Source organism: Giraffa tippelskirchi, chromosome 3, assembly GCF_054371585.1.
Source record: "Giraffa tippelskirchi isolate mGirTip1 chromosome 3, T2T-mGirTip1v1.2.pri, whole genome shotgun sequence".
Taxonomy (NCBI): domain Eukaryota; kingdom Metazoa; phylum Chordata; class Mammalia; order Artiodactyla; family Giraffidae; genus Giraffa; species Giraffa tippelskirchi.
In genome coordinates, this window is record NC_137277.1 from 188,837,665 (window position 1) to 188,851,678 (window position 14,014).

At 52.0% G+C, this 14,014-nt stretch overlaps 1 long non-coding RNA gene across 1 annotated transcript; it reads left to right on the plus strand.

The window, feature by feature from the left end:
* The first annotated feature begins 391 nt into the window (after positions 1–391).
* Positions 392–6,396, plus strand: LOC145540355 (uncharacterized). Its single transcript, XR_014078331.1, has 2 exons — positions 392–1,618; positions 2,216–6,396. It is a non-coding gene; the product is annotated as an uncharacterized LOC145540355 (long non-coding RNA).
* Positions 6,397–14,014: the final 7,618 nt, after the last annotated feature.

Genomic DNA, 14,014 nt, shown 5'->3' on the forward strand with positions numbered 1-14,014 from the left:
CACAAAATTTAACATAGTTTAAGATACATTTATACAGTTTTCTTCCCACGAAAGCTGTATTTTTACTTATATTTACAATACTGTATTGTTTTACCTATTCAGAGAAGGATTTACTGACTACATTTAAAAACATGGTTATTCTGGTACACTTGTTGACTTGAACTATTTGAACTTCTCTTTAAAAAAACCAAAAACCGTTGAGATTGTCGCGGAAAGGGAAAATATGTCAGTCTTGTGGTGTTTGACTTGAACAGACATGAGGCAAGGTGCCGGTCCCAGGTCACCTGGACCCCCACCACTCGGGAACTCCGGGGCAGGGATTCTGCGGCAGAGGGCACTTGACCTGAAGGTTCTTCCTGAAGCTTCTGAGCCTTTGTTTTGTGAGGCTGACATTCCAGAAAGCTTAGCTGCACACGGAGCTCCAGCGCAGAACCTGCACCATAATCTTCCGGGGTTTTGTCCTGGTGAAGACCGAGTCCATGTAGCAACACAGATGGTGCTGTGGGTTTCCGAGCGCAGGAGCTGCCCTTAGGAGCCTGGCTGGCCTGTGCAACCTGAGCCTGAGCGTCATCCTTGAAACCACATTGCTTTTCTGGAGTGTAAGCTCATGACGGTTTCCTGTTCTCCCTGATTCAACCTGCCGAGCCAGATCGCACCATCTCCCTCTGGTCTTGGAAGAGCGAACCCCCTCCCTGCCCCTCCCTCGCCATCGCTGTGCTGGGCCAAGTGGAACCGTGAACAAATACCCGGCAGAGTGCCGCAGGCCCCGGCCAGCTGCAGTTGGAGACACATCGCCATCTAGTGGAGAAACAAAAAATCCCCCCTCCCCCGCTTCTTCAAAGAAAAAAATTACCAGGGCATCCTTGAAGTAGACCAAAGAGATCAATTGCCCTCATCTGATACCAAAGGAGCTTGAGAATCAGAGAAGGAAACGGACTTCCCGAATGTCACACAGCCGGCTAGTGGCAGCATCAACACTACAGAATCTCATCCCCGGGGCTTGGTTCAGCATTCTTTGCACTATCCTGCAGTAAAGAATCTGGAAGATCAAAGAGCTTCTAGTTTTGGTTGAGCATTTCAGATCTCTTCCAGGGTGCAGGCAAACACATGTAGGGGCCAATGTCTGATGAGCAGGCTTGGTTGTTTACTGTCCTATAGAATGCCTTGGCTGGGCTCCCAGAACAAATTCAGTCTCCCCGAACAAATTCAGTCTCCCCTTCCGCCCCCTCAAGCCCCCACAGCCCTGCCAAGAATTCAGCACAAGATCAGACCACGTCCATGGCACCAGGTTATGGAGCAGAAGATGCCACAGATCACCTGTGCCCAGAGGGATGAGACTAGAAAGAGCCTGTGGGTTGCCAGGCTCTGCCCAGCGGCTCAGCAGTCAAGAATCCGCCTGCAATGCAGGAGCCACCGGAGATGCAGGTTTGATCCTGGGTCAGAAAGTTCCCCTGGAGGAGGGCACGGCAAACCACTCCAGTATTCTTGCCTGCGGAATGTGTGGACAGAGGAGCCTGGCAGGCTACAGTTCACGGGGTTGCAAAGAGTTGGACACGACTGAGTGACTTAGCAAGCACGCATGTGGGCTGCCAGTCGCCTTTGCACTGCCTTTTGAGAGGTAAGGAAAAACGTGCGCCTTCTTTTCAGGTCCCCCAGATCCCAGGAGAGAGGTGGGAGTGGGAATGGGGTGCAGCACCCCTGTTTCCTGCACTCTAGAGGCTGCTCCGAGGAGTTACACAACGTGTAGGCTTCTCAGCCGGGCTACAGCGAAAAGGCAACCAGACTGGGTAGACTGTGGAGGGGGAACTGCATGCTGCATTATTCAGTGTCAGTTTGCGGGGTGGAAGGAAAGGTGAGACCCACTGCCTAGCTTCATTCCCTCGAAATAAAATCCTACATGCTGACTTGAAACATATGGCTGTGCTCTGAGGTAAATCTCAAGTCTAGTTCCTCGTGGATACCCTGAAACAGCCAAAGAATTTCTTGGTTGCATTCTCTTCCTCGGAGCCTTGGCTTCCCCTTGGCTCCTGGGTCATCTTTTCAGCAGGAAGGACGAGCCCATCTTGTCTTAAACTCTAGGTCACTGGCAGAGCCTTCAGCCGTCAGTGTGACTGTGAAGGACACGCTGTTAACCTTGGTGCTCACTCTTTTCATTTAATTTCTTTAAAGCTGATTAGGGTAAGAGGAACTTTTTTCATTTGTTTTTCTAACCCAGGGAACCTGACTCAGGGACTTTTGTGGACCGGAATGTCCTGAACTGGCCAAGATTTGATAAAATCTTCGGGGCCCAGGGCCCTGGGTGAGTCACTGCGCAGCCTCATGCGGCCTGGCTTACCCCGGGCAAGGACGCCGAAGCTCCCTGGATGACGGAACAGCCTCTGAGGCCAAGCGCCGAAGCCTGTCCTGCAGCCCTCGAACAGAAAGTCCAGCCCCAAGTGAGGTCCTGCCTTCCCCTGCTTCTGTCTCCGCTCTAGCCTCACTATCCTGTTCCCCCAAAGTCACACGGTCCTCCAAAGTGTGTGGTCACAGCTGGGCTGTGTGGCAGCATCCAGGAGTCTGCTGAGATGTAGGAGTCTTGCTTTTTAGGCCAGCGCATCCCTGGGAATACTTCTCTCATGGGTTCAGCTGGTAAAGAATCTGCCTGCTATGCGGGAGGCCTGGGTTCGAGCCCTGGGTTGGGAAGATCCCCAGGAGAAGGTAACAGCTACCCACTCCAGTATTCTGGCCTGGAGAATTCCATGGACTGTATAGTCCATGGGGTCGCAAAGAGTCGGAGACGACTGAGTGACATTCACTTTCACTTTCCTCCCTGGGAAAGGGGCCACAAAGTGTTTTTTATGATGGAGATGTCTCCCGTGGGGACACTGTTATAATCGGGTGCGTTTCTAAGCAGGGACCTGGCACCACACGAATCACCGAAATGTCCAGCTGCAGGGCATAAAAACCAGTGTGTTCCCAAGCCTCTGTGATCCTCTATCAGAAGACGGTTTCTGACAAGTCCTCCGCTCTGGATGCTAGCAGGGCCCTCAGCTCACTACTCGGTGTTCCTGCACTGAGTCGTCCCTCCCCAGCACATGTGCCGGGGCCCCTTTATCTCCTCTCCAGGCTTTGATCTCCATCCTTGAGTCATTTCACACTGTCCAGCTCTCCTTTCCTCACCAGATGCCTTTACCCGAAAGACCTCCGAGCTCAGTTCCCTCCGCCCGCCTTCCCCACCAGCCCCCACAGTGACACCATCATCACTGTGACAAGCTGTCCCCTAGACCATCTGAACAGCCCCCCTCCCCATGTTATTGATCCTGGACTGAGATTAGCATGCAAAGAAGCCTCCTATACAATGCACTTTCAGGTCTAAAACAGCCTGAATATAACTGCTCAATCCAGCCTGCTTTAAGAGAAAAGTATAGCTAAATAGGGCATTCATTTACTCTGAAAATATTTATTGATTTCTTTCTATGAGCCAGACACTTTCCAAGGCACTCAGATAGAGCTGTGAATAAAGCCACAGACGGCTCAAGACGGGAATCATAAAGGCATCTGTCTAGTGACCGGAAGGACCATGCCTCGTCTTGGGAGCCGGGAAGTCCGAGGCCAGTCCAGGTGCTTTCACCAACTGGCTAAGTCCCTTCTCCGCCTCTGACCCAGGCTCCTCCCCGGGGCCCTTCCCAGCGACCCCAGGGGTGCTCGGATCTGTGACCTCCTTCCACCGTGTATGTCTGGCTTCCCAACCAACAGAGCGGCTCCCCCGACTCTCCTCGAGCAGGGCCATCGTTCCTGCCAGCTCCCAGTTCTGCCCTCGCAGCCCTTTTCTGCCTCGACTCTGTTTTGGTCCTCAGAAAGAAAGAAAAGAGAGCGGCCCTCCATCGGGTTACCCGGCCTGCCTTCTCGTCTCCTCCCCCCTGTAGCCTCCCTTCGCCATTTCCCTGGGGTCATATGTAGCTTTGAGCGACAGTCAAGTGACCCCTTCTTCAAAGAGGGCTGCTGCGGGGGGACGCCTCTTTGGGGTCACGGCGATGCCTTTGGGGGGCATCTGTTCCCCCGGGACTCCCTCAGGGTAGCCAGTGGACAGATCCCAGAGTGGGATTCGGTACAGTTGGTGCAACAGAACCACTGGAAACCAATTAACAGGCTGAAAACCAGAGAACGGCCGGTGGCCAAAGAACAGGCTTCCCGTGGTAAACAATTACTAGTGTGGGCAGGGACGGCGATGTAGGTCAGCTCCCAGCCGGGAAATCATTTTCCAAGAGCAAAATGCCAGTCCCTTCTGGAAGCAGAATCTAGGTAAAGGGTTGCTTTCTATCTTTGGGCAGATGACCACCTGGTTGCCCTGCAACTGCCCTTGGTTTTGGAGACAGCTGGCTTTGATGTCTACCTCCCTGCCAAGAGAAAGTGGCTCAGGAGCCATCTAACCTTGACCTCCTGGTGGACGGTCATGAAATGGGGGGCCTTCATCCTGCTCTATGAACCAGGTCCAAGTGGGGATGCCTGAATCATTCTCCCACCTTCTGAGGACACGGGATGTTTTCGGGCACAAGTGTGGGAGATTCTTTCTCATTTGTTTTTGGGTGCTCACCCTTGAAAAGATTTGCCAGTTTCAGATGAATATTTGGGGAACTCAGAAGTTAAGATCAACATCCAAGCTCTAAGGACTCTCCTGGCAGGGATTTGGTCAAGCAGGACAGGAGACTCTGGGGTTCAGATTCACTCGGGGGTGAAATTGAGTCCCGTGAGCCCTTTGGTTCAGGTGACCTTTAACCTCTTCCCATGGCATGGGCACAGGCTTTTACAGATATAACATACTACCATACTTATTCTCTCTGTTTGGTTCCACAGAACAGTTCTAGAAAGTGGGCCAGGCAGGTCATAACATCTTCACTTTGTAGAGAAGGAAATGGCTCAAAAAGGCTCCAGGCAAATGGCATTATTTTGTTCTTTTTTATTGCTGAGTAATATTCCACTGCATATTTGTAACGTATCTTTATCCATTCCTCTGTTGATGGGCATTTAGGTTGTTTCCATGTCCTGGCTATTGTAAATAGTGCCGCAATGAACATTGGGGTGAATATATGCTTTCAAATTATGACTGTCTCTGGATATATGCCCATGAGTGGGATTTCTGGGTCCTATGGTAGCTCTACTGTTAGTTTGAAAGGAACCACCATACTGTTCTCCATCAGTTCAGCTCAGTTCAGTTCAGTCGCTCAGTCATGTCCGGCTCTTTGCGACCCCATGGACTGCAGCCCACCAGGCTTCCCTATCCATTACCAACTCTTGGAGCTTACTCAAACTCATGTCCATTGAGTCGGTGATGCCATCCAACCATCTCATCCTCTGTCATCTCTTTCTCCTCCTGCCTTCAATCTTTTCCAGCATCAAGGTCTTTTCAAATGAGTCAGTTTTTCACATCAGGTGGCCAAAGTATTGGAGTTTCAGCTTCAGCATCAGTCCTTCCAATGGATATTCAGGATTGCTTTCCCTTAGGATGGACTGGTTGGATCTCCTTGCTGTCCAAGGGACTCTCAAGAGTCTTCTCCAACACCACAGTTCAAAAGTATCAATTCTTCGGTGCTCAGCTTTCTTTATGGTCCAACTCTCACATCCATACATAACTACTGGAAAAACCATAGCTTTGACTAGGCGGACATTTGTTGGTGAAGTAATGTTTCTGTTTTTTAATATGCCATCTAGGTTGGTCATAACTTTAATTCCAAAGAGCAAGCGTCTTTTAATTTCATGGCTGCAGTCACCATCTGCAGTGATTTTGGAGCCCCCCAAAATTCTGTATGCAGATCAAGAAGCAACAGTTAAAACAGTTCTCCATAGTGGCTGTACTAGTTTACACTCCCACCAGCAGTGTAAACACACCCTTTCCAGCATTTATTCTTTGTAGATTTTTTGATGATGGCCATTTGCAGCAACATGGATGAACCTGAGATTGTCATACTGAGTAAAGTAAATCAGACACAGAAAGACAAACATCATATATCACTTATGTGTGTGTGTGTTTAGTCACTCAGTCGTATCAGACTCTGCTATCCCGTGGACTGTAGCCTGCCAGGCTCTCTGTCCGTGGGGATTCTCCAGGCAAGAATACTGGAGAGGGTTGCCATGCCCTCCTCCAGGGGATCTTCCCAACCCGGGGATCGGAGCCAGGCCTCCCGCACTGCAGGCAGTTTCTTCACTGTCTGAGCCACCAGGGAAGCCCAAGAATACTGGAGTGGGTAGCCTATTCCTTCTCCAGGGGAACTTCCCGACCCAGGAATTGAATTGGGGTCCCTTGCTTTGCAGGTGGATTCTTTACCAACTGAGCTACCCGGGAAGCCCTATATCGCTTATATGTGGAATCTAAAAAAAGGGGATACAAATGAACTTATTTATAAAACAGAAGTAGAGTCACAGCTGTAGCAAACAATCTTATGGTTAGTGGGGAGCAAGGGAGAGGGTGGGATAAATTGGGATTTACATGTGCACCGTATATAAGATGGGTAACTAGTAAGAACCTGCTGTAGAGCACAGGGAACTCTACTCAGTACTCTAATGGCCTATATGGGAAAGGAATCTTTATCTTAAAAAGTGAACATATGTACATGTATAACTGGTTCAGCTTGCCGTACACTTGAAACTAACACACGTTGTAAATCAACTGTTTGTTGTCTTTGTTGTTCTGTCACTCAGTCAGGGACTGCAGCCCACCAGGCTCCTCTGTCCTTGGAATGGTCCAGGCAAGAATACCGGAGTGGGTGGCCGTTTCCTTCTCCAGGGGATCTTCCTGGATCAGGGATCGAACTTGTGTCTTCTGCATTGGCTGGCAGATTCTTTACCACTGAGCCACCAGGGAAGCCCCCCTTTTTTAAAAAAAAACCAAAAGGCTCTGGGCTGCTGTGTTCCAGTTGAGCCTGGAGGTGTGGGGGTCTCCTGCTGAGGCTGGAGTCTATGCATCACCCCGTAGCATGTGGGGTGTCTCCTGAGAGTCTGGGTCAGCTCGGCAGTGGGACTCACGAAAGTGTATGTCTGCTGTCTCTTCTGATCTTGTTCGGGGAAATTCTTTAGGTTTATTACTAACTCAGGGAGGCCGTCCTGGCACATTCCTTGATAGGCTAGGGCCGCAGAACCCTGACAGGCATTTTTCCAGGCAGTTTCTGACTCTGCTTCAATAAGACCAGAGCAAAACCGGATCTGCTAAACATCCAAGGTTTCCCAGGGAAGCGACAGTTGCCATTTGCTAGGAGTTTCGGAGGCTCTGCTGCCTGGTCCCCACTCTGGGGCAGTGACGCCCCGAGGCTGTTTCCCTCTCTGACACGCTCTGGCTTCTGACTTGGGGGGAAGTGTTTACCAAACCCCAAGACCCTCCCCTTCCCCCCTCCTCAGGCATGGCTCCGGGCAGCTCTCTGGCAAACGGCCTTAGTGGGGGTCGGACCTTCTGCTGGCCTTTTCATAGAAGAACAAAGAACTGTCATCCTCAACTTAGCAACACAAACTTCCACCCCTGAAAAGGAGCTGTCAACAGCTAATCCTGCAGCCTTCCTTCAGATGGCGCAGGAGGAAATTTGCCAATACAGTTGTCTGGAATCCTGATCCTGGTTCACTTTGCCAACTGAGCTGTCTTCCTCAGAGAATCACAGTGGAATCCTGCTTGGACTCATCTCCGAGCAGCTGTACCAGCTGAAGCTCACACCAGCCTCCCCCAGCGCTGCTCCATGCAGTAAACTCTCCGATGAGACCGTTCATCTCCAGGGCCTTGTTATAGAGGCGTGAGACTGTTGCTGCTGCTGCTGCTGCTAAGTCGCTTCAGTCGTGTCCGACTCTGTGCGACCCCATAGACGGCAGCCCACCAGGCTCCACCGTCCCTGGGATTCTCCAGGCAAGAATACTGGAGTGGGTTGCCATTTCCTTCTCCAGTGCATGAAAGGGAAAAGTGAAAGTGAAGTCGCTCAGTCGTGTCCGACTCTTAGCGACCCCATGGACTGTAGCCTACCAGGCTCCTCTGTCCATCGGATTCTCCAGGCAAGAGTACTGGAGTGGGGTGCCATTGTCTTCTCCAAGCCATAACTACATGGATAGAAAATGGATCAGTGGCTGCCAGCAAGTAAGGGAAGAGGGTGGGGTTGACTGAAAAGGATCATGGGGGAACATATTGGCATGACAGAACTGTTTTGTATCTTGATTATAGTGGCAGTTACCTGACTGTGTTTGTCAAAATTCACAGAACTGTACACTATTTAGTGTTCAGTGGATTTTATTTTCTATGAATGTGTGTGTGCTCAGTCACTCTCAAGTCGTGTCTGACCCTGTAACTCCATGGACTGTAGCCCACCAGGCTCCTCTGTCCATGGAATTCTCCAGGCAAGAATACTGGAGTGGGCAGTTAGGGGCGAAGAAAATCATTGTGTGCCTGTAGGAATCTAATGTCTTTTTAAAACTAGGAATTGAGAAGTATAACTAATGAGCACCCTGGAAAAGCCACAGACCACCTCATTAGAGCTCAGCGCCGTGGCTCAGGTCGGACAGAAATGAAAAATTCTCAGGGGAAGGCTACCCCATTCATTAATGAAAACTTAAAAGGAAAAGTGTGATAGGTTTCAGCAGACATTTTGACAGGCAGAAAGCGTTCACCAGAGGCCTTAAAAATAGCCCCGATTTCTGGTGGGATGTGGGGAGGATGAGAGAGGCGAGGAGGAAGGAAGAGGTTTCTGATGATGTACCCTGGGCATCAAAGAGCTGCTAGTCTGGGATTTCTGGGTTCAGATGATTCCAAACTGTTCCCTCTTCTCGGCAAGGGCCCTCCTGTCATGCCGGCGTTTGCTGACTTTTCTGGGGTCCCCCTGTGGGGTTGTCACGACATTGAAAGAGAGACTTTGCACCAAGCTTGCACCTGAGAGTCTGGCAGGCCGCCAGTGATTAGGGTGTTTGTTGCCTGGGAGATTCATGACATCCTCATTTAGGGAGGCAGTGTGTCCCTTTCTGTGAATTAGGGAAGGAGCGGAGGGGTCAGGAAGGGCGGCTTCCCATGGCTCTTGCAGAAGGTCCCAGCTGCCTCAGCCTGGAGTGTCAGGGGCCAGGCTGACTGCAGCGACGGTGCTGGACGAAGCCCAGCCTGCAGGGTGGTGGGCTGCCCACTGAGGTCTGTTTCACGGCAGCCCGGCCCTCCTCCGAGCACCCTAGTGGTCCAGATTGTGCTGACCCACTAGCATGGTTAATAGAAAAATGCCCCCGCTGTCCTCTGTAAAGGGCCTCGTCAATTGCCGAGTGCCTGGGAGCAAGCCGTACTTTATATGACAACAGCCTTAGCTCGGGTCCTCCAAGCAGACCTCCCCGTCTCACCATCCTTCACCCTTCACACAGCCACCAAGAGGCCTGTCTAGAACCAACTTCTGATTTGAGTCATGATACACTCTTCTTTGATGAGAAGAGTTGACTCATTTGAAAAGACCCTGATGCTGGGAAAGATTGAAGGCAGGAGGAGAAGGGGATGACAGAGGATGAGATGGTTGGATGGCATCACTGACTCAATGGACATGAGTTTGAGTAAACTCCAGGAGTTGGTGATGGACAGGGAGGCCTGGCGTGCTGCAGTCCACGGGGTAGCAAAGAGTCGGACATGACTGAGTGACTGAACTGAACTGAACTGAACACTCCTCTTTGGGGCTTGCCAGCTCAGCAGTAAAGAATCCACCTGCAATTCAGGAGATGCGGTTTCGATCCCTGGGTCAGGGAGATCCCCTAGAGGAGGGCACAGCAACCTCCTCTAGTATTCTTGCTTGCAGAATCCCATGGATGGAAGAGCCTGGTGGACTCCAGTCCATGGGGTCACACAGAGTCAGACACGACTGAAGCGACTGAGCACGCCCACATGCACGCTCCTCTTTAAACATCTCTGCAGGCTCCCCTTTGACCTCCAAGGGTCAAGTGCACCGTCCTTAGCATGGCTGTCAGGGCCCCTTGACAATCAACCTACCTAACACCGCTCGCCCCCAGAAAGACACACCCTGGGCACTCTGCACTCATCATACACGCAGGGCAGGCCCTTCCTGGCTCCAAAATCATCCCACTGCCCAGAAGGCTGTCCCCTACCTGCCTCTTCTCTGCCTGGAACCCCCTGTTTCATCATTTAAAACTCAGCTACAAGGTGACCCCCGTCTACGTGGCCTCCTCTGACGTTCTCAAGCAGAAGTCCGCACCCACCTTGACCACCGGGAGCCTCCTAGTGAAGGCCGAGATGCTTCCTGTTATTCAAGGGCCAGCCCCAGCACCCTCACCCTCTCATGCGCGGGGCTCGGGTAACTTTGAACGGTGCAGCCTGGCCTTGAGAAGCGTCACACGCTTTCCATTTCAGCCTCCTTAGGAAACTTAGGGTCAACCCCATAAGTTGTCCTGGGTGTGGGAATTGTGTAACTGAAGATTAGAGGATATTAAATGCCATTAAAAGGTCTCATCATTTCTGGGATAGCGACACAGAGAAGCCCCAGGACCTAGGACTACAATGAGCTCTGAGCTGTGGCGGGCTCGGGCTTCCCAGGTGGCTGAGTGGTTAAAGAACCTGCCTGCCAGCACAGGAAACATAAGAAACACAGGTTCAATCCCTGGGTCGGGAAGATCCCCTGGAGGAGGAAATGGCAACCCACTCCAGTGTTCTTGCTTGGGAAATCCTGTAAACAGAGGCTCTTGGCAGGCTACAGTCCCTGGGGGGTCACAAGAGTTGGACATGACTGAGCACACACACACACACACACACACACACACACACACACTGAACTCTGGCAGGAGTTCTCAACTGGAGGTGGGAGTGAAGGCGTTTGGGGCTTTTCTTACACAGACTGGATGCTGAATCCAAACCCCCCACCCCTTCACCTGCTATGACCTGCCCTAGTCACTGAGCATCAGAGTCACCCGTGTGCTGGGCAGTCACGCGTCCTTTCTGAATCTCCACCTCCCCATCTGTGAAAGGGAGCCGATGACGCTGGCCCCAGAGGAACACCCCGAAGACCAAATGAGAACCTGCCTACGAGGTTCTTGTGCTCTGCTTAGTTGCCCAGTCGTGTTGGGGTCTCTTTGAGACCCCAGCTGTAGCCCGCCAGGCTCCTCTGTCCGTGGAATTCTCCAGGCAAGAATGCTGGAGTGGGTAGCCAAGCCCTCCTCCAGGGGATCTTTCCAACCCAGGGATCGAACCCAGCTCTCCTGCATTGCAGGCGGATTCTTGACCATCTAAGCCACCGGGGAAGCCCAAGAATACTGGAGTGGGTAGCCTATCCCTTCTCCAGGGGATCTTCCCGACCCAGGAATCCAACCGGGGTCTCCTGCATTGCAGGCGGATTCTTTACCAGCTGAGCTACCAGGGTTCTTAGCAGACACTAAAAACAAGCGAGTCCCACTCCCTGCCCCTTCCTCGCGTCAGCTAGAAATTCTCCCCGGGTCCCATAGGCACCCGTGAGAGGGAGTCCTCAGTCGTGACACAACAGAGACGCTGAGGCCAGAGGGTGGGATGCCCCGGGGCAAAATGCAGCCCCTCTCCTCTTCTTCCTACAGCTTAGGGAGAAGCTCAGACGCAGCATGGCAAGGGGCTCTGTAGCTCTCACTCTTGTCTGTGACTGAGGGCTAGGGCGGAGGTGGCCCTGGTGTGCCCGCTGATTTCATCGTGGGGTGTAGACCGGCCTGGGAAGGGATGAGGCGCTCTTCCAGGAAGTACACCAGGTGGCGCTGTGGAGTAACCAGAGGGCCGAGAAGGGCCGCGGAGGCCCAAGCAGGCAGCGATGCTGGGGGCGGACAGAGAACCCTTGGAGGCCCACCTGCCGTCGGGCACAGGCGCCCCGCTCAGGAACACCCCTCCGACTCATCTGAGCACCAGCCAGCGTACCTCTGTCTGAGTTCCTTGCAGGGTTGTTGACAAGAGTGGTTGACAATATGCCACGTTCAATTCTAGGTGCCTTGTGTGAATGTGTGTGTTAGTCGCTCAGTCGTGTTTGACTCTTTGCCACCCCATGGACTGTAGCCCGCCAGGCTCTCTGTTCGTGGAATTTTCCAGGCAAGAACACTGGCGTGGGTAGCCATGCCCTCCTCCGGGGGATCTTTCCAACCCAGGGATCGAACCCAGCTCTCCCACATTGCAGGCGGATTCTTCACCATCTAAGCCATGGGGAAGCCCAAGAATACTGGAGTGGGTAGCCATTCCCTTCTCCAGGGGATCTTCATGTGTGTTAACTGGTAATTTTCACATCTCTGGGAGCTAAGCACACAAACCACCCTAACGAGAAACACTGGCAGCTGAAGCACAGAAAGGAGAAATGTAGCCCCGGGTGACCTGGCCATAGATGGGGGGCAGAGAATTGAGCCCGGGTGGCCTGGCCTCCTTACCCAAAGAGCTGACTTTGCCCCCCACAGCTTGGACACCTTTCAGGTTTACCTCCAGTGGCTTCAGGGTAAAGCAGCAGCCCTGGTCTGGAGAAGATACCTCAGGAGGCTGAAGATTCCACTTCCTCTTGGATAATCGACACTTAGGTTGCCATTTTCAAGAAGCCCAAACCCAGTGTGCCTGGCCTGTGCTCTTGGCCTGTGGGGCTTGCATTCACTTCTTCCCAAAATGTTTACCAGCCAGACAGCGGGTTCCAGGGGTACAGATAGGCAAGTTCCCAGTCCTTGTGGACTTTATACTGGGGTTGTTGCTGCTGCTGCTACTGCTAAGAAGCTTCAGTCGTGTCCGACTCTGTGCGACCCCACAGACGGCAGCCCACCAGGCTCCCCTGTCCCTGGGATTCTCCAGGCAAGAACACTGGAGTGGGTTGCCATTTCCTTCTCCAATGCATGAAAGGAAAAGTGAAAGTGAAGTCACTCAGTCGTGTCCGACTCTTTGCGACCCCATGGACTGCAGCCCACCAGGCTCCTCCGTCCATGGGATTTTCCAGGCAAGAGTACTGGAGTGGGCTGCCATCGCCTTCTCTGATACTGGGGTTGGGAAAACAGCTAACAAGCAAATCCATAAATAAGAAAATTTCAGAAAGTAAAAGAAAAAAAGAAAGTAAAAGCAGGTTGGGATCTTCCCGGTGGCTCAGATGGTAAAGAATCTGCCTGCAATGCAGGACACCCACATTGAATCACTTTGCCAACAAAGGTCTGTCTAGTCAAAGCTATGGTTTTTCCACTAGTCATGTACAGATATGAGAGTTGGACCATAAGGAAGGCTGAGTGCCAAAGAATTGATGCTTTCAAGTTGTGGTGCTAGAGAAGACTTTTAAGAGTCCCTAGGACATCAAAGAGATCAAACCTGTCAATCTTAAAGGAAATCAACCCTGAATATTCATTGGAAGGACCGATGCTGAAGCTCCAATACTTTGGCCACCTGATGCGAAGAGTTGACTCATTGGAAAGACTGTGATGCTGGGAAAGATTGAGGGCGGGAGGAGAAGGGGACGACAGAGGATGAGGTGGTTGAATGGCAATGGACATGAAAGTGTGTTAGTTGCTCAGTCATGTCCAGCTCTTTGTGACCGCATGGACTGTAGCCCACCAGGCTCCTCTGTCCATGGGATTTCCCAGGCAAGAATACTGGGGTGGGTTGCCATTTCCTGCACCAGGGGATCTCCTCAACCGAGGTCTCCTGCACTGCAGGCGGATTCTTTACTCTGGGACCTGAATTTGAGCACACTCCAGGAGTTGGTGATGGACAGGGAAGCCTGGAGTGCTGCGGTCCATGGGGTCACAAAGAGTCAGACGTGACCGAGTGACTGAACAACAACAATAAAGCAGGTTAAAGGGATAGAGGCTGGACAGTAGTTGGAGGAGGGGGAGGGGCAAAAAGAGTGCTCAGGTCGGGGCAGCTGGATCGTTCTGTGTGAAGTCCGAACCGCACATCTCCAAGTTCTGTGATCTCCTTCCAGAAGAGGAAACAGCATCTGACTTGAACAGCACCCTCGTATAACCACCTCTCCTGTCACAGCGTCAGTTTAGGCACAGGTTGTGCATTGATCAAGGGAAGACTTGTTTTGGAGCTCGGGCAGGCCGTCTGCACACCTCACTTGCTTAC